The sequence below is a fragment of the Sapajus apella genome, unplaced genomic scaffold, assembly GCF_009761245.1.
Source record: "Sapajus apella isolate SASKATOON/1434 unplaced genomic scaffold, GSC_monkey_1.0 scaffold63, whole genome shotgun sequence".
In the NCBI taxonomy this organism is placed as follows: domain Eukaryota; kingdom Metazoa; phylum Chordata; class Mammalia; order Primates; family Cebidae; genus Sapajus; species Sapajus apella.
In genome coordinates, this window is record NW_022437003.1 from 3451610 (window position 1) to 3478573 (window position 26964).

At 45.7% G+C, this 26964-nt stretch overlaps 1 long non-coding RNA gene across 1 annotated transcript in view; it reads left to right on the forward strand.

Moving 5' to 3' along the window:
* Positions 1 to 26964, forward strand: part of LOC116529738 — a 39732-nt gene that overhangs the window by 11911 nt on the left and 857 nt on the right. The window lies entirely within an intron of this gene.

The window sequence follows — 26964 nt, forward strand, 5'->3', positions numbered from 1 at the left end:
GTTGCCAGTTTCCCAGATGTGGAAACTGTGGGTAAGGGAGGTTAAAGGCTTTGCCAAGATGCTGCAGCATGCAAGGGCCAGAGGTGAGACTGAAGCCCTGATACCCTTCCTGGCAGAGAGTGCATTTTTCTTTTCTTTTCTTTTTTTTTTTTGGAGGCGGGGGACAGACTCTCGCTCTGTTGCCCAGGCTGGAGTGCAGTGATGCAATCTTGGCTCACTGCAACTTCCGCCTACCAGGTTCAAGCAATTCTCCTGCTTTAGCCTCCTGAGTAGCTGGAACTACAGGTGCATGCCACCATGACCAGCTAATTTTTGTGCTTTTAGTAGAGATGGGTTTTCTCTACTCACAGGCATGAGTCACTGTGCCTAGCCCTGAAATGACATTTTGAAGATGAGCAGTTGAGTAAGGACAGGGACTCGGTAAATGAACTTTTATACCAGCCTCAAAGAAAGGCAAGGTCCTCCTTTGAATTTTTGTAGCAGGAGCGTCACCTGTTTTGGCAGAGTAACCTTAAATGTTCGTGAATTGGGCTGGGTGTGGCAGCTCTCGCCTGTAATCCCAGCACTTTGGGAGGCTGAGGTGGGCGGATCACCTGAGATCAGGAGTTTGGGACCAGCCTGGCCAACATGGCGAAATCCCGTCTCTACTAAAAATGCACAAATACACACACACACACGCACGCACACACACACACACACACACACACTAGCCAGGCACGGTGGCACATGCCTGTAATCCCAGCTACTTGGGAGGCTAAGACAAGAGAATTGCTTGAACCAGGGAGGCAGAGTTTGCAGTGAGCCGAGATTGCGGCACTGCAACTCCAGCCTAGGCGATAGAGTGAGACTTTGCCTCAAAAAAAAAAAAAGAGTTTGTGAATTGTAGTCTCAAAATGCTGGGCCTTTGTGACAGTCGGTTGACAGGAAGAAGGCATCAGGGAGACACTGGGTAAGGAGCACGGAATATAGACGGGATCAGAGCCAACAGTCAGCTCCCAGCTTTGCCACAGATTCGCTGTGTGACCTGGAGAAGCTGCTTATTCTCCCTGGGGCTTAGTTTTTTAAAGTGTTAAAAGGCAGCTGATCACAACTTCCTTGCAGTGTTGTGAGGGTTAGCAATAGCAGGTATTTCCAACACAGAACAGCAGCTCTTAAGTAGATGCTCAATAAAAATCTGTTGAATGGGGCTGGATAGGGTGTCTCACACCTGCCATCTCAGGACTTTGGGAGGCCAAGAAGAAGAATCACTTGAGGCCAGGTGTTTGAGACCAGCCTGGGAAACATAAGAAGAACCCATCTCTGTAAAAAAAAAAAAATTTAAAGAAATATAGCTGGGCTTGGCGGCAGCTACCTGTAGTCCTAGCTACTCGGGAGGCTGAGGAAGGAGGATTCTTCAGCCCAGGAGTTTACGGTTACAGTTAGCTATGATTGCTGGGAGGATCCCTTCAGCCTAAGTGTTTAGGGTTACAGTGTGCTATGATTATACCACTACACTCCAGCCTGACAGGGAGACCCTGCCTCTAAAAAAAAAATCTGTTGAATAGACGAAATGAATCAGAGAACTTAAGGCACACTTCACATGGAGTCTGGTGCATGGCAAAAACAAGAGCTTTGACTTAACAGAACTCCACAGAGGCAGCAGACACGAATAGGGTTCCCTAAATGTGTGTGGGAATGTAATAAAAACAAGCATGTGTGAAAGAGATCATTTGTTTGGCTGTTGTGAAACCCATCCCCGTTCTTATTCCAGTTGTTAGAAAGTCTAGAAGGTAAAAATGTCTCTTTTAGCTCTTCTCTAAACGTGGGGAAGAAAAGGGGTTTTTACCTGTCTTTCTCGTGCTTTCTGGCTAACAAGTCCAGGCTGGCCGGACTCTGGTGGGTTTGTGAAGTTCAGTCTCCTAGAACACCAACATTGCACCACATTTGCAAAGCTTGTGTAAGTTCACAATGCGGCATTGTCTTTCCTCCCCTGTGGCATGAAGGATTGGCTGGAAAGGGTTAGCTGTTGCCATTAGGGTAACTGGTGTAGCCAAAGCCAAGGTGAAGCAGAAAGAAACCATGGGCTCTCAACAGATTTGCCAAGTGATTTACAAGTGTATTTACTTAAAAATAAGCAGAACACACAACGTTTAATGCTATCATGTCTAGGAACGTTTTGTGACTCTCCTGTAAAATGCTCACAACATATTCAAGTAATCGATCCACGTTTCGCTTTATCCAAATGCATTTCAGTAAAGTCAACAAATCTTGATTTCCTGATATTTTACTTAAACCTCACTTTCTGAGTACTTTATTTTTTCATGACATACTAGAAACCAATTTTGAATAACAGAAAACAGAATGATGCTTTCAACCACTAAACCAAGTGCCTTTGGAAGCTTTCCAATGCAGTAGACAGAGGGGGAAGAGGGCTGAAGGACGGAGGCGTGGCCATCTTGTATCTTTGGTATTTCACAGTGCTTTGAGAGGTTGGGAACACACCGCTTTGAAATAGTGAATCAAATGATGATAGATTTAATGAAATCATCTGGTCAGTCTTCAGGATTCAGGAAACTGAATGTCTGAATCTTCTAAAATCCATAATGATGAATCTTTCATAACTGGAAGCTCTTCAAAGACAGCAGCCTCACCATCTACACTGTCCTCCCAAGCAGGCTGACCTCAGGGTTAAGAATTTTTTTTCTTGTGTCCAACGGAAACTTCTCTTGTCTTCTAAATGAGATATGAAAAATAACTGACCAGTCTTCTTGCGGCAGGCAAACAGATTGAGGTACCCAACATCCATTCCTAATCACTTTTTCCTTTCCTGCTTCTACTATGGAAACTTAGAAAGTTAAATCCTCACTTTCTCAGCCTCCACTGTACCGGGAAGTGATGCCTTAGACTGACGTTCAGTGGATGAATACCGACAGGGAGGGGCAGAGAGGAAGGCTCTGAATAAGCCTTTTGTTTTCCTGATGAAACGGGACCAGTAAGTGTGGCAATGCTGTACTTCCTCTCCTTCTGTCTCAAATGCAGACGTGGTACCTGAAGCTACGGCAACATCATGGAATCATGAGGCAAAGGCCTAGGGAATCGGAGACATTGGCTTTCACCTTTCAGCTACTGAACCACTGCCACAACCAGTAACCTCCAGCCTTCCAAGAAAAATCTACCCTGATTCCTTTAGGCCACTATCTTCTGGTTTTCTATGATTTGCAGTTGACCTCAATCACATCTGAAGTACGTCACCTACAGATTTTATGTGGCTGGAGAGACATAAAGCTGTTCATCTTCCCAAGGCAGGCTGTGTTGTCTCACTGTACACGTGTAAATCCCACTTAGCCCCAGTCAAATCAGGCTCGTGAAGGCAGTGGTTGCTTTGTTGCTTTTCTCCATTTATCCCTGGCCAGCTTTCTCTCAGCCTCCCATTCCTACGTCTCCTTCATTCTTTTTTTTTTTTCTGAGACGGAGTCTCACTCTGTCACCCAGGTTGGAGTACAGTGGCGTGATCTCGGTTCACTGCAACCTCCGCTTCCCTGCAACCTCCACCTTTTATGTTCAAGCGATTCTCCTGCCTCAGCCTCCCAAGTAGCTGGGATTACAGGCACCCGCCACCACACCTGGTCGATTTTTGTATTTTCAGTAGACACAGGGTTTCACCATGTAGGCCAGGCTGGTCTTGAACTCCCAACCTTAGGTGATCCACCTATCTCGGCCTCCCAAAGCGCTGGATTACAAGTGTAAGCCGCCGCACCTGGCCTGCACTATTCTTAAAGGCACCTACTCTCTGTTGCCTTTCCTACAGACTGTGCCCTGCACCAGAGTTCCCCACTGAGACCCTTTTAGGGGGTCATTCTGTTGCTCAGACTTTCCTGTGCAGTCCAAATGGTAGCTGCTTTGTCCCGTTGTCTCTGTAAATGCATTTATACATGTTAGACCACATGTCCTGATTTGTGTTTATGGGGTTGGGGAAATAAGAATAAAATTAATTCCATTTCTCCTAGTTCACTATCAGTTTGAAGAACAGGGTCATTGATGCCCCATGTTTTGACTTCTTCACGAAACAAGTTACTGTGAGTCTATTTGCCTCTAGGAGTCCCCCTCCTGGAAATGCAAAATGAGGCAGGATAAATACACCAAACAGGACGAAGACGCTGCGTGAACGGCCATTGGTTACTTGGAAAATGCCACCTGACACCAGTTCTCCCGTCATTCCAGTAACCATGGCCTTCTATAAATAAAAAGGAGTTTCTAAAAAGCAGTGGTTCTGACTCCAGAAGCTTCTTTTTAACCTTTAAAACCACATCTTCGTTCATACAGAAGTTTTGTGGGTTGTGGTTCTTTTTTTTTTTTTTTTTTTTTTATCTGAGACAGAGACTCACTCTGTCACCCAGGCTGTAGTGCAATGGCATGATCATGGCTCACTGCAGCCTCGACCTCCTGGCTCAAGCGATCCTTCTGCATCAGCCTCCTGAGTGGTTGGGACTACAAGCACCTGTCATCATGCCCAGCTAATTAAACAATTTTTTTTAGAGACGGGGTCCCACCATGTTGCCCAGATCGGCCTCAAACTCCTGGGCTCAAGCAATCTTCCCACCTCAGCCTCCCAAGGTGTTAGGATTACAGGCGTGAGCCACTGTGTCTGGCCCACAGTTAAAAAAAGAAAAAAAAGGACTCAATTCCTCTTCAATCAGAATAAACAAAATTACCCCTGAAAATTAAATAGTTCCTAAATAAAATAAGATTGAATTAGATTATCTTTAAGGTAACTTCTGGCTTCAATTTTATGATTATAATGAAGTTTTAGACTTCTGCTTGATGAACATACGTCTTTCCAAATGATCAAGTGGGCTGCATGTGGTGGCTCACACCTATAATCGTAACACTTTGGGAAGCTAGGTGAGCAGACTGCTTGAGCCCAGGAATTTGAGACCAGCCTGAGCAACATGGCGAAATCCCATCTCTTCAAAAAATTTTTCCATTATCAAAAAGCTGACAGCAAAATATTGGTTGTAGAGTTTGTACAAGTATAATCTCAGCTTTGTTACCGGATACAAGTACATACTCAGCCTACTTGACAGACACTTACTAGATACCTAGTTAGTGCAAGACAAGGTACAAAAAGGGTTTTTAAAAAAACGAGTCATGGTCGGGTACAGTGGCTCACACCTATAATGCCAGCACTTTGGAAGCCTGAGGCAGTGAGATCGCTTGAGGCCAAGTGTCCAAAGCTGTATTAAGCTATGCTCATGCCACTGCATACCAGCCTGGACCACCACAAAGAACTCGCAGCCTGGTTGCATAGGCATGGCCCTTACCGTAATCGTTCCATACGATTCTAGTGCACAAAGCGTTTGTTTAAACTTTGCCTCAAAACAACAACAACCCACTATAGGAAGAAAAGGAAACTGACTCCGAGTCCAGAGTTGGCTTGATCGTTCACATTCATAGCAAATCGTAGATTCCTAGAGCCTGATTCTCATGGCACACATTTGTATATGCACGCTGTATTTTACATCTTTATAATAGCTACCATATCACGGTTGGTGTATATATAGAGACTTGATAAAATCCCTCTGGTGACTTATCTCTTATCTTCACTGTGGAATGATGATACATACATTGGCATTAGACTTTGCTAAATTAGGAACTGTTGATTTGATTCTACTTTTTTGAGACAAGGTCTCACTTTGTTGCTTCAGCGGGAGTGCAGGGGTGTGATCGTGGCTCACTGCAACCTCCACTTCCTGGGTTCAAGCAAGTCTTGTGCCTCAGCCTCCCAAGTACCTGGAACCACAGGTGTATGCCATCATGCCCAGCTAATTTTTGTATTTTTAGCAGAGAGGGAATTTCACCACGCTGACCAGGCTGGTCTTGAACTCCTAGTCTCAAGTGATCCTCCCCCTTGGCCTCCTGAAATACTGAGATAAGGGGCGTGAGCCACTGCCCCCAGCCAGAACTGTTTATCTTTAGAACAATGGTCACTTCAAAAAGTCCAGTTGTCCAGTGGCTGCTATTGAGCCAGGTGAATCACACTTCAAAGAAGAATATGGGCTTCTTCAAATAGCCTACTACTCAGCAACTCGGCAGGGTATGTCTGTTGCTCATTCAACTGAGCTTTTATTTACACGTGTGAAAGCCAAGTCCAGATGCTAGCAGACCCCCATCAAAAATTTCCAAAAGCCCCATTGTACGTTTCTTCTCCCACCAACATAATATATCAGGCATAGCAATAATTCTTATTAATATTAAATTAGTGTGCATAAAACAGAACCCCCTAAGGAGGTTTTCAGCTTACATGTGGGAAGAAACCCTTTTTCATTTTTGAGCTTAGATTTTAACAAGACCTGTATGTCACTTAGTTATGGTTGCATAATCCAGATCTTACGGGACAGTGATTGGTGTGATTGGCAAAAGCAAGTCTTCCTTTCATTTTGGTAAAACCACATTTTTATTTCTGTGTTTATTTTGTACTCTATGTCAGTGGTCATCAGTTCTTTAACTTTATTTATTTGTTCAACAAATGTCTCTAAGGGCTTACTGCCTGTCATGAAACAAGGCACTGAGATCTATCACCTGGTAAGATTGCCAGAGTCCCTACCTGGATAGAGCGTCCCTCCCTCCTGCTTATCATAACCTTGATGTTGGACTGTAAGACCAGATGCATACATGGGGAAACTTGCAAGTTCCCCCCCAAAAATTACAGCATGAAACAGTGAAAATTTTACTGGAGATCACTGACGTTAAGACTGATAAACACTTGCCCTGGGTGGGTTACAACCATCTTTTCTAGAAAAACAGAGTGGATGGCCTTCTGAGAGCTTCTGAAATTCTGTTTGGCTGTTGTTGTTCAATGTACATGTGACATGAACATTTTGCCTGTGTTTCATGTAACGGTCACTCTTGTTGATCATTATCTGGTTTGTCTTCTCCAGAAGTTGTGGTGGGTTTTCCACATTCCATTCATATTCCCCCATTTGGTTTCCTTCACCCTGAAGGGAAATGTCTACCAGACACTTGATTCAGACAGAATTCAAGTCAGACTGAGGTTAGAGAGCATAGGGAGAAAGGGAGGCGAATTACTTGGTCCATGTGGGGTTTGGCTTTATGTGGATATGTACATACTCATAGAACCAGGAGGGAACAATCTGTATCAGTCCTGGGAGGCAGCAAAGACAAGGGAGAGAACCTAGGAAATGCCATCACACTGACCAATTATATGTGATGTTGGGCAAGTTAGCTGAACTCTGTGACTCTTACCTGTGAAATGTGGGTAGTACTATCTATCATGTAGTGTTGATATGAGAATTAAAATGAGAGGCTACCACCTGTAATCCCAGCACTTTGGGAGGCCAAGGCAGGTGGATTACTTGAGGTCAGGGGTTCGAGATCAGCCTAGCCAACATGGTGAAACTCTGTCTCTATTAAAAATACAAAAATTAGCTGGGCATGGTGGCTAGTGCCTGTAATCCCAGCTACTCAGGAGGCTGAGGCAGGAGAATTGCTTGAACCAGGAGGCGGAGGTTGCAGTGAACTGAGATCATGCCACTGCACTCCAGCCTGAAGGACAGAGTGAAACTTCATCTTAAAAAAAAAAAAAGATAACTTGAATGAGTGCTGAAGGTTTGTGTATAAAGGGCCTTTACTCTGCAGAGAAACAACTTGAGCTGACTTCTGTGTGTATGTCTACCTAAAGTGGGTGTGTTCTGAACTGCTCCATTTTCTCACAGGTGAACATAGTTAATAATGGTTATTCAGTTGTATTAGTAAGGACAAGCTAGGCTATACTGTAGTAACATGCAGCCCCTAAATCTCAGTGGCTTTCAGAGAAACAAACAAAAAAAACCTTACTGTTATTATTACTCTTTAGTTAAGCATAGACCATAGCAGACCCACATGACTGTTCAAGGAAGCTCTCCTCCTTAGGATGGTTCAGCAAAGCCCTTTTACATCAAAATAGGCTCCATGATGCTCAGGCAGGAGAAGAGAGGGTTGTGTAACCGAGTACTGCAATTAGGTGCTTTGACTCAGATATGAAACGCCATTTCTACTCACATGTCATTGGTAAAAGCAAAACATATGGCCAGGCCTAAACTCAGGGAGCTGAAAAAATGTCATCCCCGGCTGGGCGCAGTGGCTCACGCCTGTAATCCCAGCACTTTGGGAGGCCGAGGCGGGCGGATCACAAGGTCAAGAGATCAAGACCATCCTGGCCAACACAGTGAAACCCCGTTGTCTCTACTAAAAATACAAAAATGAGCTGGGCGTGGTGGCGTGTGCCTGTGGTCACAGCTATTCGGGAGGCTGAGGTGGAAGAATTGCTTGAACCCAGCTGGTGGAGGTTGCAGTGAGCCGAGATCGCACCACTGTCCTCTAGCCTGGTGACACAGCAAGACTCCATCACAAAAAAAAAAAAAAAAAAAAAAAGAAATAAGAAATGTCATCCCTTGCATTTCCAAAAAGAGAAGTGGAAATCTCGGCAAACAGCACCAAAGTCTCCCAGTCTACCACAGCGGGAGAGCTATAGTGAAGAAGGACTAAAAGTTATTAGAATTCTAAAACGTGTAAGCTGTCTAAATACTTTAGTGATCACTCCAGTTATTTCTGAAACTCATACTCTGTTTCAAAATTACAAAGTTGTGGCCGGGTGCAGTGGCTCATACCTGTAATCCCAGCACTTTGGGAGGCCAAGACAGGTGGAACAGCTGAGGTCAGGAGTTTGAGACCAGACTGACCAACATGGAGAAACCCCGTCTCTACTAGAGAGATACAAAATCAAGGGCATGGTGGTGCATGCCTGTAATCCCAGCTACTCGGGAGGGTGAGGCAGGAGAATCACTTCAACCCGGGAGGCTGAGGTGGCGCTGAGCCACGATCACACCATTGCACCCCAACCTGGGCAATAAGGGCGAAACTCCATCTCAAAAAAAAAAAAATTACAAAGTTTCTCCTTATAAATTACAACTGTATCCTTTCTATCCCGTTTTTCATCTTTCTGCACTTTTGTGACTCAGAAAAGCGGCAATAAGTTGCACTAAGCGACCATCAGTGCTTACAAGTCCCTTGCTGGTTGATTAACACCATCACAAAGAGCCTACATTTGCAAAGGCCACTGACTGATATAGTGTGTTTCATGTCCATAGTCACAAGGCCGTGAGAGCCAGCAAGAGACTTTCATGCTTCCTGCCATGAGCCACAAGACTACTTTTATTACTTCCTTGAGAAAAGTTGGCCCCAGAAGAGTTATTCATGTTTGCTGGCAGTTTCCAAAGGTGATTACCACTTTTAGCCTTGGACTCTACTCATGCATAGAATATGAGAGGCAGTAATGGTGCAGAACAACGTCAGACACCATTAAAGAAAATATCCCGACTGCGGGTCACTTCACAGTGTCTGCCCAAAGAGAGAAAGCACAAAGCTGCCACTCATCTTTCAAAATTCAGCTCACATGTTACCTTCTCTGTAAAGTTATTGCTAATTCCCAATCACAATTACTGGTTTCTAGAGCTTTGTCTACGTTGCGCTTCACGGTCAAACTTACATTAACAGCATGTCTGTCTTCTGTACTGGATGTTGATCTCCCTAAAGACGCAGATCTGGTACTATGCACGCTTCTTACCCCAAATGCCTTACCGAGAGACTTCTTAGGGAAAAGAAGGACAAAATAAATCCTTGCTAAATTGAATAGAAGCCCTGCATTCACTTTAAAAACTCAAACTGTAGTATTTGTCTCACCTCTTTGCTGTGTTTTAAAATTACAAACCAGTATCTGTATGCAAAGAAGGAAGATGGACAGACTGTGCCTGTATTCTCAGTCCCATGCACACATCCTGCCAAAAGAGAAAATCTGATTCCATTTTGGAGTCGAGGCCTCAGGTCCAATTTAATTTGATCCCCAGATGACCAGCTGATTAATTATCAGGTCTAGGCTTTCTTCACAGTAAACCTCAATCCCTCGTAATTTGCCATGAAACTGGTGGGAGCTGGCTGTTTCAGGCATGAATAGCGTAGGTCTTGTTCCAACCTCCCCAGGCCTTATTGAGGCAAGGTGGGGATGGGCTGGCTGCCCTGCAGAGGAGCAGGTGTAATGAGGATTAGGTCACATGGTGGGAAGGGGGCTCAGTGGGCAGGCAGCTGGTGAAATCCCAGGTGTGTGTGAGTTGGCAGGGGCACAAAGAGAGGAGAGCTGCAAACAGCTCAAAGTCCCTGGGCTGTGCAGCTGCTTGTTTGGCACTGGCCGAGGGCCCACCTGTAGTGTTGATGGGCACAACCCACTCCTAGGAGCAAGGAAACATGAAAGGTCTTCTGTAAGCTGCAGCGGCCCCGCCCCTTCCAGGCAGAAGGCTGGGGGCCCCAAGCTTGCCCGCGGGCTACTGGGCAACGAGCTCCCTGCCCTTTGCAACCTCCCCATGCTTCAGACAGGGCAGGGCTGCTTACTCTTTTTCACAAGACAGTCCTTGGAGGACTAAGACAAAGATACATGTTATCTTTCCATTCAGAGGCCTATTCTCAAGTACACCTAGAAAAGAAGTGAAAAACAAAAACAAAACCCTGGGCTGGAGAGCAAGTCAGCAGGCGCCGACGCTCAGGGAAAAAACAAAAAACAGGCTCAAGGCCAAGAGGCAAAAATAAATGATGATTCCTCCTCCTGGGCGGAGGGTGGGGAGCCCGTGTAAACAAACTCACAGCATAACAAGCCCTTCTTAATCTGTTTCTGCCCCTCTGCTAATCACTTCTGTGGTTTCTGCAACACAGAGTCTAGTCTCCGTGCTGAGGCTGGCATTACAGCTTTAGTGACTGTGAATTATGGAACCTCTCTTGATCTCCAAGGACAAAAGGAAACTCCCAGCCACAAATCCGAACAACTGTTGTTCATGCAGGTGAAATAGCTATCTCCTTCAAGTGTACAGGCTGGAGAAGAGTCCGGATCTCTCATCTTTATACTAAGGCCAGCCCCCAGAAAAATTATACAGCAGGTTAAAGTCATTCTTGACTACTTACTGCTCTAATGCAGCTTCTCCCATCTCTGCTTTTAAGTACAAATAGAACCTGCTGCTTTGCTTACACATGGCATCAATCCCCCTGTTCTTTCCACTAGTAGAGTCCCAGTCTGTGGGCAAGAGAACGATGACAATATGCACAGCTAACACATACTCACCTATCTAGACTCTGTGCATCTGGGCATGGCTATGTGACCTTGACTATCAGGGAGACATATGCAGCGGATTCTGGGGAAGATTTCTTGGTATAGGCACCACCCTGGATTTTCCCCTTTTTTCCAGCTGGAATGCAGATGGGGCATCTAAAATACATTTTGCGACTGGGCACGGCGGCTCACGCCTGTAATCCCAGCACTCTGGAAGGCTGAGGTGGGCAGGTCACCTGAGGTTGGGAGTTTGAGACCAGCCTGGCCAACATGGCAAAACCCAATCTCTACTAAAAATACAAAAATTAGCTGGGTGTGGTGGCACCTGCCTGTAATCCCAGCTACTCGGGAGGCTGAGGCAGGAGAATCGCTTGAACCCAGGGGACAGAGGTTGTACTGAGCTGAGATTGGGTCACTGTACACCAGTCTGGGTGACACAGCAGACTCCATCTCAAAAAAACAAACAAATAAATAAAATGAAATACATCTTGCTTCCAGAGATGAAAGCCATATGCTCAAGGTGGCAAAGCAGGGGAGCAGAAAGAGCCTGGGTGCTCCTTGGCATTGCTGGCACTGTGGTGCCAGCCCTGACTGCCTAACCCTGGATCTTTTGTTATGGAGGAAAACCCTGTAGCTCTCAAACCTGAGTGGGCATGTGAATCACCCGGGGGGCTCATAAAAACACAGACTTGTGGGCCGTTCCTGAGAGTGTCCGATTCCAAAGGCCTGGGGTGGAATCCTGAACCTTGTATTCCTAACAGACTTCAAGAGGATGCTGACGCCGCTGGTTGGCGACCTCTCTTTGAGAACCACTTGCATAACTGAACAGACACTTGTTGAAGCCACCGTTACGTGGGTTTTCATACACCAACAGCGGAATTCTGTCCCAAACGAGACATTGCCTTCGAAACCCTCAAGAGCTATACACCCCCAGAAAGGGGCTGAAAACTTATTTAACCACAAGGCATAAACACTCAATGAGGCTTACAATCTATCTGGATTCTGACCAGAAAGGAATCATTAAGTCAAAGACAAGAATTTCTGCTTTTAACTTGGAGGCATCGCGGGAGCCAAATGGAGAAGACACGCAGAGCAGTAGTGCTTACCCGGAACTTCTGACCTCATACCAGAGACCCATCACCTGTTCAGCAACTAACGAGGGGACTTCTGGCTCTCTTTCCCTCTTCTTTACAATGGAACCTGGGGCAAATTCTTTAACCCCTCTGAACCTCGGTTTTCTCATTTGTAAAATTGGATGATAATACTTATCACATGAGCTTGCTATAAGGCATAAGGGATGTCAGGGAGAGGGGCAACCTGAGCATCCATCACTGTGAGAGGAAAATGTGTGGGTGAATGTCACAGTGTTACATAGAGATCAGGCGCAACAGTGTAGTGCACAAATAGCAACATGGATAGAAGCTAAAAACACAGTGCTTATTGAAGAAAGAGAGTCATTGGCCAGGTGCGGTGGCTCATGCCTGAAATCCCAGCACTTTGGGAGTCTAAGGAAGGTGGATCATGAGGTCAGGAGATGGAGACTATCCTGGCTAACAAGGTGAAACCCCATCTCTACTAAAAATACAAAAAATTGGCCTGGCATGGTGGCACGCGCCTATAGTTTCAACTACTCGGGAGGCTGAGGCAGGAGAATCGCTTGAACCCAGGAGGTGGAGATTGCGGTGAGCCGAGATCACGCCATTGCACCCCAGCCTGAGCAACAAAAGTGAAACTCTTATCTCAAGAAAAGACAAGAAAAAGAAAAAAGATATAGAATCAATCATTTTATATAAGAATTAAAAAATGAATGCAGGCCAGGCGCAGTGGCTCACGCCTGTAATCCCAGCACTTTGGGAGGCCGAGGCGAGTGGATCACGAGGTCAAGAGATCGAGACCATCCTGGTCAACACGGTGAAACCCCGTCTCTACTAAAAATACAAAAAATTAGCTGGGCATGGTGGCGCGTGCCTGTAATCCCAGCTACTCAGGAGGCTGAGGCAGGAGAATTGCCTGAACCCAGGAGGCGGGGGTTGCGGTGAGCCGAGATCGCGCCATTGCACTCCAGCCTGGGTAACAAGAGCGAAACTCCGTCCCCAAAAAAAAAAAAAAAAAAAAATGAATGCATACCAAAAAATATACAGTATGCACAATATTCACAAAATGTATAAAAATACGTTAGAATGGTTATCTACGAGGCAAAGGGAATGAAAGCAGGTATAGATATGTAACTTTTTTTTGAAAAAAAAGTTAATGCGTGTCCATCAGATCGACAAAAATCAGTGTCTGACATCAAATTTAAACGAAGACGTGGAGAAGACGGAGCCGCCATATTCAGTGAATAGGAGAGTAATTTGGTGCAAGCCTGTGGTACGGACCACCAACTGTTCCCACTGCCTAGTTTCCCTTCTTCTAGAAAGTGAAGCCCTGATTGTTTAAATGGCACGTGGCTCCCTGATAGAAGCACCACTGTGGATTGGAATAACTCAACCCGTAGCCTCCTTTAAAGCTAGGGGTGGGCATGTGTATAAGTGGTGGCCAATGGTCTATGATTAGAAGTGTCATTTGAAATTTCCAGGGAGCATCCTTAAATGGAGAGATCTCAGCAAATGGCTGGAGACAAAGGTGGATGTCAAAGAGAGCTGGAAATGATCCACAAAGTCTAAAATCTCCCCTTTAGCTGACCCATCCCAAACAGGGCAGCAAGTGACCGAAAATGCTTACACTTTCCTTGAAGAAAGAAAGATGACAGCCCTGGAATACAGAAAATGATCACACGGCATATAACTTGGCATTAGAATCCATACAGCCTAAGAGGAGAAACCTGTTCAAAGGCGGCAGCCATGAACAAACTTAAAGTGGAGAGATCTGAAGTTTAAGCACGGTGGTAAAAGAAGTTATAATTGTGTCCTAAACCTCTGCTTCAGCCTGGAGCGATGTTAACAAAAACAGTGCTCTCTATTTATACACTGTTCCACGTATACATTAACAAATAGCTCAGAATTTGTTTTTGCTTATTGAGTGATCCCTTAAAGAAAAAAATTATGGGCCGGGTGCAGTGGCTCACACCTGTAATCCCAGCACTTTGGGAGGCCGAGGCAGGTGGATCACCTGAAGTCAGGAGTTTGAGACCAGCCTGGCCAACATGGTGAAACTTCATCTCTGCTAAAAATACAAAAATTTTCTGGGCATGATAACGGGCGCCTCTAATCCTAGCTACTTGGGAGGCTGAAGCAGGAGAATCACTTGAACCCGGGAGGTGGAGGTTGCAGTGAGCCGAGATCACACCACTCCAGCCTGGGCGACAAGAGCAAAACTTTGTCTCAAAAAAAAAAAACAAAAGAAAGAAAAGAAAAAGAAAAAGATTACGAATTAAATTGGTTAATATTTCTCTTTCCTAAAAAAGAAGATATTATGGTTCTTAGTCAGCTGACTTGCTTCAATAACAGTTTGTCTACCACTAAAAACCAGAGCCCCACATCTGTTCCTAATAAAAATCTATAATCAGCAATGCCCATTGCCTTTCAAAACTTATTTTCTTCATCCCTAAACTATGCACAGACCTGGCCAAAGCTTGTTTCTGTTGTCACCAAGATATAATGGCATTGCATTTATTCCAGGATAAATAAATCAGCAGCAATTCCAAGTAGAATCTGTGTCAGCCACTGAGGCTATTGAAAAGTTGAGCCTTAACTACAGATTGATGTTTCCATGTATTAAAACGCTGAAGTAGGCTGGTTTTCTGTTTTTCGGTTTGTAACACTCAAACCTTTGTGATACTTTGTTTCAGGTCACGTGGCTAAACGACATTTGATAATAAAAACAGCTCACATTTTCAGTAAAAACAGATTCTGGAAGCAGCAACCTTAAGTCACCCATCCTTTCCACAAGAAGCACTTATTTCTAAAAGTTGTAGACTTTTTTTTTTTTTTTTTTTTTGAGACGGAGTCTCACTCTTGTTACCCAGGCTGGAGTGCAATGGCGCGATCTCGGCTCACCGCAACCTCCGTCTCCTGGGTTCAGGCAATTCTCCTGCCTCAGCCTCCTGAGTAGCTGGGATTACAGGCACGTGCCACCATGCCCAGCTAATTTTTTGTATTTTTAGTAGAGATGGGGTTTCACCATGTTGACCAGGATGGTCTCGATCTGTTGACCTCGTGATTCACCCGCCTCGGCCTCCCAAAGTGCTGGGATTAAATCGAGCCTGGAAGCAGCAGACCAGGCCACTACCTAGCAAAGCGCTTTAACTGGAACTGGCCTGCAGCCCGCAGGGTGCTGGAGAAGGGGTTAGACACGGTCCGCAGACTCACTGACAGGCTGTCTCGCTGCTGTGTGAGAACTAGCCGGAGCTGTTTAAAACAGCCTTTATGAAAGCACAGCATATGATTCTGGGTGAAAGTTTAGGGCCACTTTTCCTGGCAGTGACAAACCCTGCATGTTTTTCTTTTTCTTCCTCCGAGAACACTTGATCCTTAATGTTTTTTCAGCTTTGAGCCATTTTCAAAGAGAAGTGCACATTGGCAGCTTCAGCAAACTTGTTTGTCCTAAAGCTACGGCAAAGCAGGGTAACGGTGCAAAGCAACATGCAAAGGACCGGGCGGCTCAGCGTGCACGGGACACAGTGATGCAGCTTGCAGGGAGGAGCCGCCTCAAGACCTCTTACCCTTAGAAACAGCTATGTGGGCCAGGCACCGTGGCTCAAGCCTATAATCCCAGCACTTTGGGAGGCCGAAGCAGGTGGATCACCTGAGGTCAGGAGTTCGAGACCAGCCTGGCCAACCTGGTGAAACATGGTCTCTGCTGAAAATACAAAAATTAGCTGGATGTGGTGATGGGCTCATGTAACCCCAGCTACTTGGGAGGGTGAGGTGGGAGAATCACTTGGGCCGGGTTGTGGAAGTTGTAATGAGCCAAGATCACTCCATTGCACTCCAGCCTGAGCAACAGAGTTGGACTCCATCTCAACAAAAAAAAAAAAAAAAAAAAAAGAAAGAAAGAAAGAGAAAGAAAAAGAAAGAAACAGCTATGTGTAGCTCACTGCCCAGGAATTAGAACAGGAACTACTGTCTTTTATGATTCTAAGGTGGGCACCAAACACTGGTCACGTCCCTCAATGGTATCTCCTCCTTCTATTGCTTACATCTACGACCAAATCATTGAAGGATGCTGAACACAGCATATTCCCTTATGAAAGGGGTGCACTGTTTTGTTAACATTCCTATTTTTCCAATCCAAGAGTGTCACAAATGGAAGGTTTATGGGCATGTGGGGAGGGGACTAAAACGTACAGAAGGAACATGGAAAGGTCATAATTTGGGATCTTAAGAGTAAAGCGGGGCCGGGCACGGTGGCTCAGGCCTGTAATCCCAGCACTTTGGGAGCCTGAGGTGAGCATACTACCTGAGATCAGGAGTTGGAGACCAGCCTGGCCAACATATAGTAAAACCCCATCTCTACTAAAAAAATAAAATAAAAAAATTAGCTGGGCATGGTGGTGCCTGCCTATAGTTGTAGCTACTTGGGAAGCTAAGGCAGGAGAATCTCTTGAACCAGGAAGGCGGAGGTTGTAGTGAGCAGAGATTGCGCCACTGCACTCCAGCCTGGGCAACAGAATGAGACTACATCTTCAAAAAAAAAAAAAAAAAAAAGAGTAAGGTGGGAGGATGACTTTAGGATATTTTTTTCTAACAAAACCCTTAATTTGTGATATACAAAAGAAATATTGATTTTCCAAGAGGAAAATGACCTTAAGTCCAGGAGTGTGCTGGTTTATGCTCCATCAGTGAGCTTACGCATAAAGAAAGAAAGAAGTGGGTCTATGCACAGAAATCTACAGATTTTCCTAGAAAACTCCGACAGAATTGGTGTTGTGTTCCCAGAAGGCAATTCTTACTCTCCCGTGGAATAAGTAAGAGACGATAAGAATTGCCTCCTGATAAACGAAGAGTGAACTTACGAGCCAGAAACTCAGAATGGACTAGCATACTAAGGGATCCCCTAAACAGAATGAGAATCAATTGTAAGGTGTCCTATAAGGTCACAGACTAGGAACTTCTGGCACAGGGGTGACAACTCCAGAAGCATCTGTGTTGGGTGCAGGGGTCAAAGGGTGGAAGGAGAAGGGCTGGAGGGGGAGCGGGAAGAGAATGCAAGTTTTCTACTCTCCCAGCGGCCAGAGGGTTTGCCCATGCGCCGTGGAATATGAAGGTACAGGCCCAGACCCAAAAGCTGTTGTGGTCAGCTAAAGACTTGTGAGTTCAAGGCCAGGTGCGGTGGCTCACGCCTGTAATCCCAGCACTTTGAGAGGCCGAGGCAGGCGGATCATGGGGTCAGGAGTTCGAGACTAGCCTGGCCAATATGGTGAAACCCCATCTCTACTAAAACTACAAAAATTAGTTGGATGTAATGGCGTGCACCTGTAGTCTCAGCTACTCAGGAGGCTGAGGCAGGAGAATTGCTTGAACCCAGGAGGCGGAGGTTGCAGTGAGCTGAGATCCTGCCACTGCACTCCAGCCTGAGGACAGAGTGAGACTCCATCTAAAAAAAAAAAAAAAAAGATGGCTGGGCGTGGTGGCTCATGACTGGTAGCTCATGCCTGGTAATCCCAGCACTTTGGGAAGCCAAGGCGAGTGTATCGCTTGAGGTCAGAAGTTCGAGACTAGCCTAACAGTGAAACCCCCGACTTTACTAAAAATACACAAAAATTAGCTGGGCGTGGTGGGGGGCGCCTGTAATCCACGCTACGCAGGAGGCAGGAGGCTGAGGCAGGAGAATCACTTGAACCCGGGAGGCAGAGTTTGAGGTGAACCGAGATTGCGCCACTGCACTCCAGTCTGGGCAACTACAGGGAGACTCCGTCCCCCGCCCCCGCAAAAAACACTTGTGGGTCCAGGTGAAAGGAGAAAAGTTCCCTTGTCTACCTCTGAGGGCTATGGCTCCCTTCCTGGGCGCCCTGCTGCCCAAAACCCCTAGGGGGGGCAGGCAGACGGGCAGGTCGTGCGGAGAGCGCGGGCGCCCCCCCCATGTGGGTGTCTGGGGGCCGCGGCTCCTGGAGCCCCAGTGCGCAGGAGTTGCAGGGCGCTCTTTTAGCGTGTAAGTCAGCTCAGTGCACCCTCTGCCTACGGCAAGGACAGGCGTCTGCATCCTGGGGTTCCTGCCTTGGCGCACGGGAAAAGGGGGTCACACGCGAGCTGGGAGAGGGCGTGCAAGGTTTTGTTGAGTGGTGGAAGTAGCTCTCCGCGGAGGGATGGGGAGCCAGAAGGGGTGTGGAGCGAGAAGGTGCTTTTGCCCTGGCGTTGGACGGTGTCCGGGCTCTCCTCTGACCGCCGGGGGTGAACTTCGTGTCCTCCCGCCCTAGATGGCCTGCAGGCGTCTGAGGCATCTTCCTCTCAACGTCCTGCTGCTTGTGTTTGTGCCCGCTAGGGTTTCGGGTTTTTATGGGCACAGGATGGAGGGTGTGGCCGGCCAGGGTGGTGGTGAAAAATGCAACATTTAGGCGGGAAAACAGAAATGCCTGTTCTCAGCTAGGTCCGTGGGCATAGGCACAAGGGTGGAGCCCTAGCCAGGGACCCCGCCTTTCTCTACCTAGCGTTTCCCTGCCCCCCCCCCCCCCGTATCATTAGCAGAAACAGCTGGCTACTTTCCTCCCCTCGCACCTCTAGAGCCCATGGAGACGCTCTGGTGCTGGGCAGGGACTCCCAGTGGTTCAGGGGCTAGGCATGGTGGGCAGGTTCCTCCAGGGGCACCGACAAGTGCTGTAGCAAGTTTGGCATGGAAGAACGTGAACAGAAATCAACTGGGGAGGATGCTTAGAGTTCCTGCAATTATGCCGGGTAGAATAATGTCAGGGGCTGAGAGTTATGATTTCTATTTCATGAAAGATGATTTCATCTGTATCCAAAGGAAGGTGTGGCTTGAAATACTCAGTTTATGCATACAAAGAACCGCAGAACACAGACTGCATCTCCAGCTAGGGCAATGGCCAACGGTAAGAGGATCCAGAAGACTTCAGCTTCTCAGGAGCACAACCAGAGTCTGGGCAGCACCCTCTGATCTTCTGCAGGGTGCTGCGAGAACCATGTGGCCTTGGAAAAGCATGAGCTGGGTGCCCTTGGCTGAGGACAGTCAGGAATGGCCATAGGCTGGGCACAGTGGATCATGACTATAATCCCAGCACTTTGGGAGGCCAAGATGGGCAGATCACTTGAGGTCAAAAGTTTGAGACCAGACCGGGCAACACTGTGAAAACCTGTCTCTACTAAAAATATAAAAATTAGCTGGGCATGGTGGTGGCATCTGTAGTTCCAGCTACTTAGGAGGCTGAGGCAGGAGAATTGCTTGAACCTGGGAGGCAGAGGTAGCAGTGAGCTGAGATTGTGCTACTGCACTCCAGCCTGGGCGACCGAGCAACACTTGATCTCGAGGGTGGGGGGAGGGCGGGGGGAGGGGTAAAGAATGGCCATAAATTGTCCTCATTTTATTCAACCCATACTCATTGAGCACCTAATATGTGCCGGCCACACACAATTCTAATTGCTGCAGATACAGGAATGAACAAATGGCATGTCAATCCCTCCCCTTGTGGTGTTTCCATTTTTAAAAGGCAATAGATAGGCTGGGTGAGGTGGCTCGTGCCTGTAACCCGAGCAGTTTGGGAGGCCGAGGCAGGTGGATCACCTTATGTCAGGAGTTCGAGACCAGCTTGGCCAACATGGTGAAACCTCGACTCTACTAAAAATACAAATATTAGCTAGGTGTGGTGGCGGGTGCCTGTAATCCCAGCTACTTGGGAGGCTGAGGCAGGAGAATCACTTGAACCTGGGAGGCAGAGCTTTTGGTGAGCTGAGATGGCGCCACTGCACTCCAGTCTGGGTGACAGAGTGAGACTCTGTCTCAAAAAAAAAAAACAAAAAAAAAAACCCAACAGATAATGAGATACTCTTTCAAACTACATAGTGTTAAAGAAAAACTTTTAGATAGAGTTTGTTTCTCAAATAAATTTAAGAGTTTATTTGAGCAAAGTATTCCTAAGTTGGGCAGCCCTCAGAGCCAGAAATTCAGACAGCTCCGCCCACCAGCAGGAGCTGAACTCAGAGGCAAAATAGAGAAATCACCTGGTTGGCTACAGGGAGGTGTTTGCCTTATTTAGGCACGGTGTGATGAATTGGCTGCTTGTGATTGGCTGAAACTTGACTATTTGTTACAGAATATAAATATATGTATACTATTCACTCGTGTTTCAGTTTGTTTACATACTAAGTTAGGTGGGGACTTTGGGGGGGATTTGTTACATAGGCACACAATGTACAGAGATAGCCTCGGTGGAATGGCCTATTTATTTTGCTTAAACAATAGTGCATTATACAGTTACGAGTGCTAAGAATAAATCCAAAGCACAGAAGAGGATGGGGACAGAGTTGGGGGAGGATGGGAGTTATTTATGGGTATCATTTCAGATGGGGCAGTCAGGGAAGCTGTCACTTGGGGGGGTGGCATTTGACTGAAGACTAGAAGAGGCCGTGGAAAGAGCTCTGCAGAGATGTGCAGAGCAGCATTTCAGGCAGAGGGCAGAGCACGTGCAAAGACCGGAGGCAGGAGCATGCTTGTCACGCTGGAGGGACTGTGACGAGACCCCTGACGCTGGAATAGGATCAGAAACAGGGAGGAGGCATGGGGCCTGAGAGATGCCGAAAGACCCTATCAGGCAGAGACAGCAGCAATTTAATCATTGGTTTTTACTAAGACGGAAAGGATGAGAAGGTGTCAAGCAGAGAAGTAAAATGATCTCATCTGAGGAGCTTTCCTTCTTGGAAGGGAGAAATTTTGCCATTCAAATCAGAACGACTCTTTTCCCTACAAAGAGAGGCTCATTAAGATAAAGTCACGATGTGGCAGCATTCTTTGGATTTGGGAACTTGAATTATTCTTATTATTTTCTGAAGCAGAGTCTTGCTCTGTCACCAGGTTGGAGTGCAGTGGTACGATCTTAGCTCATTGCAACCTCCGCCTCCCCCATTTCAAGCGATTCTCCTGCCTCAGCCTCCTGAGCAGCTGCGACTACAAGTGTGTACCACCACACCTGGCTAATTTTTGTATTTTTAGTAGAGACAGGGTTTCACTATGTTGGCCAGGATTGTCTCGATCTCTTGACCTTGTGATCCACCGCCTCGGCCTTCCAAAGTGCTGGGATTGCAGGCGTGAGCCACCGCGCCCAGTTGGGGAACTTGAATTTTTAGAGCATCTGGACACTTCTTCTACTTTCTCCCTCAGTAGGAAGCCACCTGCAATGAAAGTTCCCTGAAGGCGGAACAGGTTTCGAATGGGGCTATAGCTAGGTGTTTGGAGTCCAGCTCTACATGGAGCCCTGAATGCTGAGAGGAATCGTGTTGACCAAGTCAATGAAAACGTGAGGAGAGGCCAGTGAAACGAAGTCAACGAGCTGCTCTGGGATTCTGCCTAAAGATCGCCCTTCAAACCAGACACGAAAGGCACAGAGGGCACCAGTAAGGGGATACAGACAATCACTCTTGCTAAGTATTGGAACAAACAGCTGGAGGCCCACACCAGGCATCAGAGGAGACTTTGATGAGAAGGAACAAGAGGGCCCCTGAATAAGTGCAGTCCTGGCCGAGACTCAAGCTGCGAGACCCAAGTTGCATTTTTCCTTTAAATGTCGTCTCTGGACCCACACTCAATCCCCCTCTGAGGTCAGGGAAAGCCTCTTGTAAATCAGAGGATCTATTCTCTAGGCCTCTAATCAGGGTTGTACGTAGAATTTTGCGGGATCTACTGTTTGACTTAGGATTGTCAGCTCCAGTGGGCAGGAAAGAGGGGTCCATGGGAACACTCTGAGTCCTCCCACTCTGCTCTCTTCCACAGTGACAAACTGCAGAGGCCCTCTGTAAAGACCTGTGGACTCTGGCCCTCAAGTAAAAGCCCGTGACAGTAGGGAATATTTCCATTTTAAAAATGTCTTGGCTGGGCGCGGTGGCTCATGCCTGTAATCCCAGCACTCTGGGAGGCGAGGCGGACGGATCACAAGGTCAGGAGTTCAAGACCAGCCTGGCCAATGTGATAAACCACATCTCTACTAAAAATACAAAAATTAGCCAGGCACAGTCACATGTGCCTGTAGTCCCAGCTACTCGGGAGGCTGAGGCAGAAGAATCGCTTGAACCGGAGGTGGAAGTTGCAATAAGCCAAGATTGTGCCACTGCACTCCAGCCTGGGCGACACAGCCAGACTATGTCTCAAAAAAAAAAAAAAAAAAAAAAAAAAAAAAAAAAAACCGGGGCGTTCAAAACCAGCCTGGGCAATATGGTGAAATCCCATCTCTACTAAAAATACCAAAATTAGCCAGATGCAGTGGCATGTGCCTGTAGTCCCAGCTACTCGGGAGGTTGAGGCAGAAGAATCGCTTGAACCCAGGAGGTGGAGGTTGCAGTAAGTCACAATTCTGCCAGTGCACTTCAGCCTGGGCAACAGAGAAAGTCTCCATCTCAATGAATAAGTAAATAAATAAAAATTTTTTTAAGCCTGGGTGTGGTGGCTTATGCCTGTAATCCCAGCACTTTGGAAGGCAAGAGAATCACTTGAGGCCAGGAGTTCAAGACCAGCCTGAGCAACATAGCAAGATCCACTATAGAAAAAAAAAAAGAAAAAATAAACAGCCAAGAAAAAAATTCATTTTTATTAGAAGAGCAAACCATTTGAGGATACTGTATGGCTGATACAAAAACAAACAAAAAAATTAGACTGTTAGAATTTAACTAATGTCTGTTACCAAGAAGGATGAAACTTGTCTTCAGTGAAGGGACAGTTGAAGGTTAAAAGGTAACTTTCACCTACAGGTTGAGATTTGCAGGTAGAATTTCCAGAATGCTCAGTTTCAGCAGGGATCACTGTGAAGAAGTTGGAGCTTATCTCACATGAACTTCTCAGGTGAGAAGGAACTTGACAACTGAGACTTCTCTAATAAGAAGTGACAAAAATTACGTGGGTAATAATTTGACCTTTTTTGTGTTAAAGTCTCTATTGAAATAGAACGCGTAAATGAATGCTCTTAGGAGACCTGCTTAGAGGAAAAACAGGATGGGGATCGTGAACCCTATTAACTCACATGTCTCAAGCCTCTAATGAAAAATTCCTGAGTGAAGGGGGATGAGTAGGATGCTCTGAGCGTAGGGAACTTCGTGAAGCTCTCAAACATGCAGTTTATCAAGTTGCACAGTAGAGTCCTCAACTGATTTTATAACTGAGATTTACTTCTCTAACAAAATCAGACACATAGCAAAAGAATGACTCTGCCAGCCCTTTCTGGAGAGGCATGATAAGTCCTCGAAAGATATTGTTTACTTTGCCGAGTTATCTATTTTTTTCTGTAAATTCTGTACTCTGCCCCAGACTGGAACTTGAAATCTATTGTTCCATCAAATCCATTTCCCCACAGAATGAAGAATGTGGTACCCACTGTGTTTAATATTCATTGTTATCTGTTAAGAACCCAAGTCAATGAGAATCATTCAGAGTAAGAGGGTCTAGGTAGTTAAGGTGGAAAGAATGTGTAGAAAAGAGATCCACACGCTGATTATTTTCTAATAAAACTGTTCATTCTATCAGAAAGTGGAGGGAATTAAATATAAACAGGCACATTTGTTTAAACCCAGTTTCATGACTATTCTGTAGGTTGTTTGAAACCTATTCTGACATCAGTTATTAAATAGTGATATTTTCACAGAAAGGAAACAGCTGAGCTGAAGTTATCCATGTCTGAAGGATTATGCTGTATTTAATTTTAATGTTCAAACCTTGAGAAAATTATATGACTATAAAATATAGGCACAGGTTTCATGAGCTAGAAAGTCCAGCCAACAAAATGACTGTGAGGAGTGTAACAGAGTTTTAAAAAATTAAAAGAGAAAATAACTATGATGGCCACTATTTATTGTGTACTTACTGTGTGACTTTGTATGTAGCCTATCCATGTATCTTTACATATCTTTATATGTACGGACTTTCTGTGGAGTTTATCTCTAATACTTCTAATGATCCTGCAAAGGAGTATTACTATTCCCATGTTACAGATAAGGAAATGGAAACTCAGAGAAGTTATCCAGGGTTAAATAAAGATTTATCCAAGGTTTAAAAAAGTGTAGAGTCAAGATTCAAACCCGAATCTGGCTGGGTGTGGTGGCTCACTTTGGGAGGCCAAATTAGGCAGATCACTTGAGGTCAGGAGTTTGAGACCAGCCCGGCCAACATAGTGAAACCTCGTCTCTACTAAAAATACAAAAGTTAGCCGTGTGTGGTGGCACACTCTTGTAATCCCAGCGAGTTATGAAACTGAGGGAGAATCGTTTGAACTCAGGAGGCAGAGGTTGCAGTCAGTGGAGATCGCACAACTGCTTTCCAACCTGGAAAACAGAGCGAGACTCTGTCTCAAGAAAAAAAAAAAAAGATTCAAATCTAAAACCTAAATCTAGCTGCTAATCCAGGGTACTTTCCACCAGTGGACTCTCTCAGTATTACAAAAATTAGGTAGCTATCAAGTGGAAATTCAAAGACCCTAGTTTTCATAAATTACATCTCAAATCCATAATTAAGAGACATAAATTTGTTTCAAATATATTTGTGTGTATGCATCTTCCAATAAACTTCTAATCAACTTTCTTGATTGAATTCAAATTTAATAGACTTTAAAAATGGAATCGGTTTTATTTCCTTTGCATTTATGGAGCACCTGCTATGCTTCAGGCACTGCTTCAGACACCACGGACATGAAGGCCACACAGTTTCAGTGTCTGTCATTAAGTCTTTAACAGCTGCAATTGTGAACACTATAGCAGGTTTTCAAACATATTAATTTAAAAGGACTGATACAGCTATTAAGTCTTAAGGTCTTATTAGTAGGTTCAGTTTACTTCTTATTTCTTAGACAGAGTCTTGTTCTGTTGCAGGCTGGAGTGCAATGGCAAGATCTCGGCTCACTGCAACCTCCGCCTCCCGGGTTCAAGTGATTCTCCTGCCTCAGCCCCCTGAGTAGCTGGGATTACAGGTGCCCACAACCACGTCCAGCTGATTTTTTTTTATTTTTAGTAGAGATGGGTTTCACTATGTTTACCAGGCTGGTCTCAAACTCCTGACCTTTTGATCCACCCGCCTCAGCCTCTCAAAGTGCTGGGATTACAGGCGTGAGCCACGGTGCCAGCCAAAAAACAAACTGTTTTTTAACGAGGAAGATGCTAACCATCTTATGGAGTACTATTTGACTCTTTAGCACGATGTTCAAGAACCTCCATAATCTCCTTTCCAGTCCCATCTATGGCTTTTTCTATCACTCTAAATAGCCTGGGATCCCACTCTTTGAACAATTTGCGTTTTCCAACAGACTAAATACTTCCCACACCTCCATAGCTCTATCTAGTTTTTCATCCAGGACTGCAAGCTCTCAGGGTTGCCCACGGAAATCTCCCATTTGGAAACCTCCCTGGCAGTTCCAGTGTGAACTAAGCGCTCCCTCCTCAGCACGTCCCCAGCACCCAGCCTCCGTTTCCAGTAGAGAGTTTCACTTTTCATTCAATTACTGATTATCAAAGGAACCATGTCTTAATGATCTGTTTCCCTCACAGTACTCAACGGTGCTCATATAGAATGGCCTTGATAAATGCTGGATGAGTGAAGGAATCTGTTCTCACTTAGCCTGGAGAAAGGGGTGGGGCCACAAGCCCTCTTCCTCCACCAGACTCCATTCAATAATTAGTTCAGCTGTCAAAAAGACACATGTAAAAAGCAATTTTACACAGTGCATTTTCCAGTGAGGATGTGATTCTCTGCCACTAATCCCTTGCAAGACTCCAGTGAAGGAGTGATTTTGAGGGGAGATAAGCTGCGATGTTTTAATGATGTACTCCTCTCCTGAAAAGTGTTTTGAGCACACACATCCCCAAATATACATGAATATGACTTCAGTTAACTCCCCACATACATATACCTATTAGTTTATAAACTATGTATCAGGCTGGGCATGGTGGTTCACACCTGTAATCCCAGCACTTTGGGAGGCTAAGGCGGGTGGATCACGAGGTCAAGAGATCGAGACCATCCTGGCCAACATGGTTAAACTCTGCCTCTACTAAAAATACAAAAAATACAAAAATTAGCTGGGCGTGGTGGCACACACCTCAGTAGTCCCAGCTACTCAGGAGGCTGAGGCAGGAGAATCACTTGAACCCGGGAGGTGGAAGTTGCAGTGAGCCGAGACAGCGCCACTGCACTCCAGCTTGGGTGACAGAGCAAGACTCCGTCTCAAGAAAAAATAAAATAAAATAAAATGAGTATCAGCACTTTGGGAGGCCAAGGCGGGAGGATCACCTGAGGTGAGGAGTTTGAGTTCAGCCTGGACAACATGGTGAAACCCCATCTCTATTAAAAATAGAAAAAGTAACTGGGCATTGTGGCTCATGCCTATAATCCCAGCTATTTGGGAGGCTGAGGCAAGAGAATTGCTTGAACCCAGAGGTGAAGGTTGCAGTGAGGCAAGACTGCACCACTGCCTCCAGCCTGGGCAATAAATGCGAGACTCCATCTAAAAAAAAAAAAATACATATATATATATATATGTATATATATATACCCTACTATATTAATTAACATATATTGTAAAATATATAGAACTAGGCTGGGCGTGGGGGCTCACGCCTATAATCCCAGGGCTTTGGGAGGTCTAGGCGAGTGGATCACGAGGTCAAGAGTTTGAGACCATCCTGGCCAAGATGGTGAAACCCTGTCTCTACTAAAAATATAAAAATTAGCCGGGCATGGTGGCAGGTGCCTGTAATCCC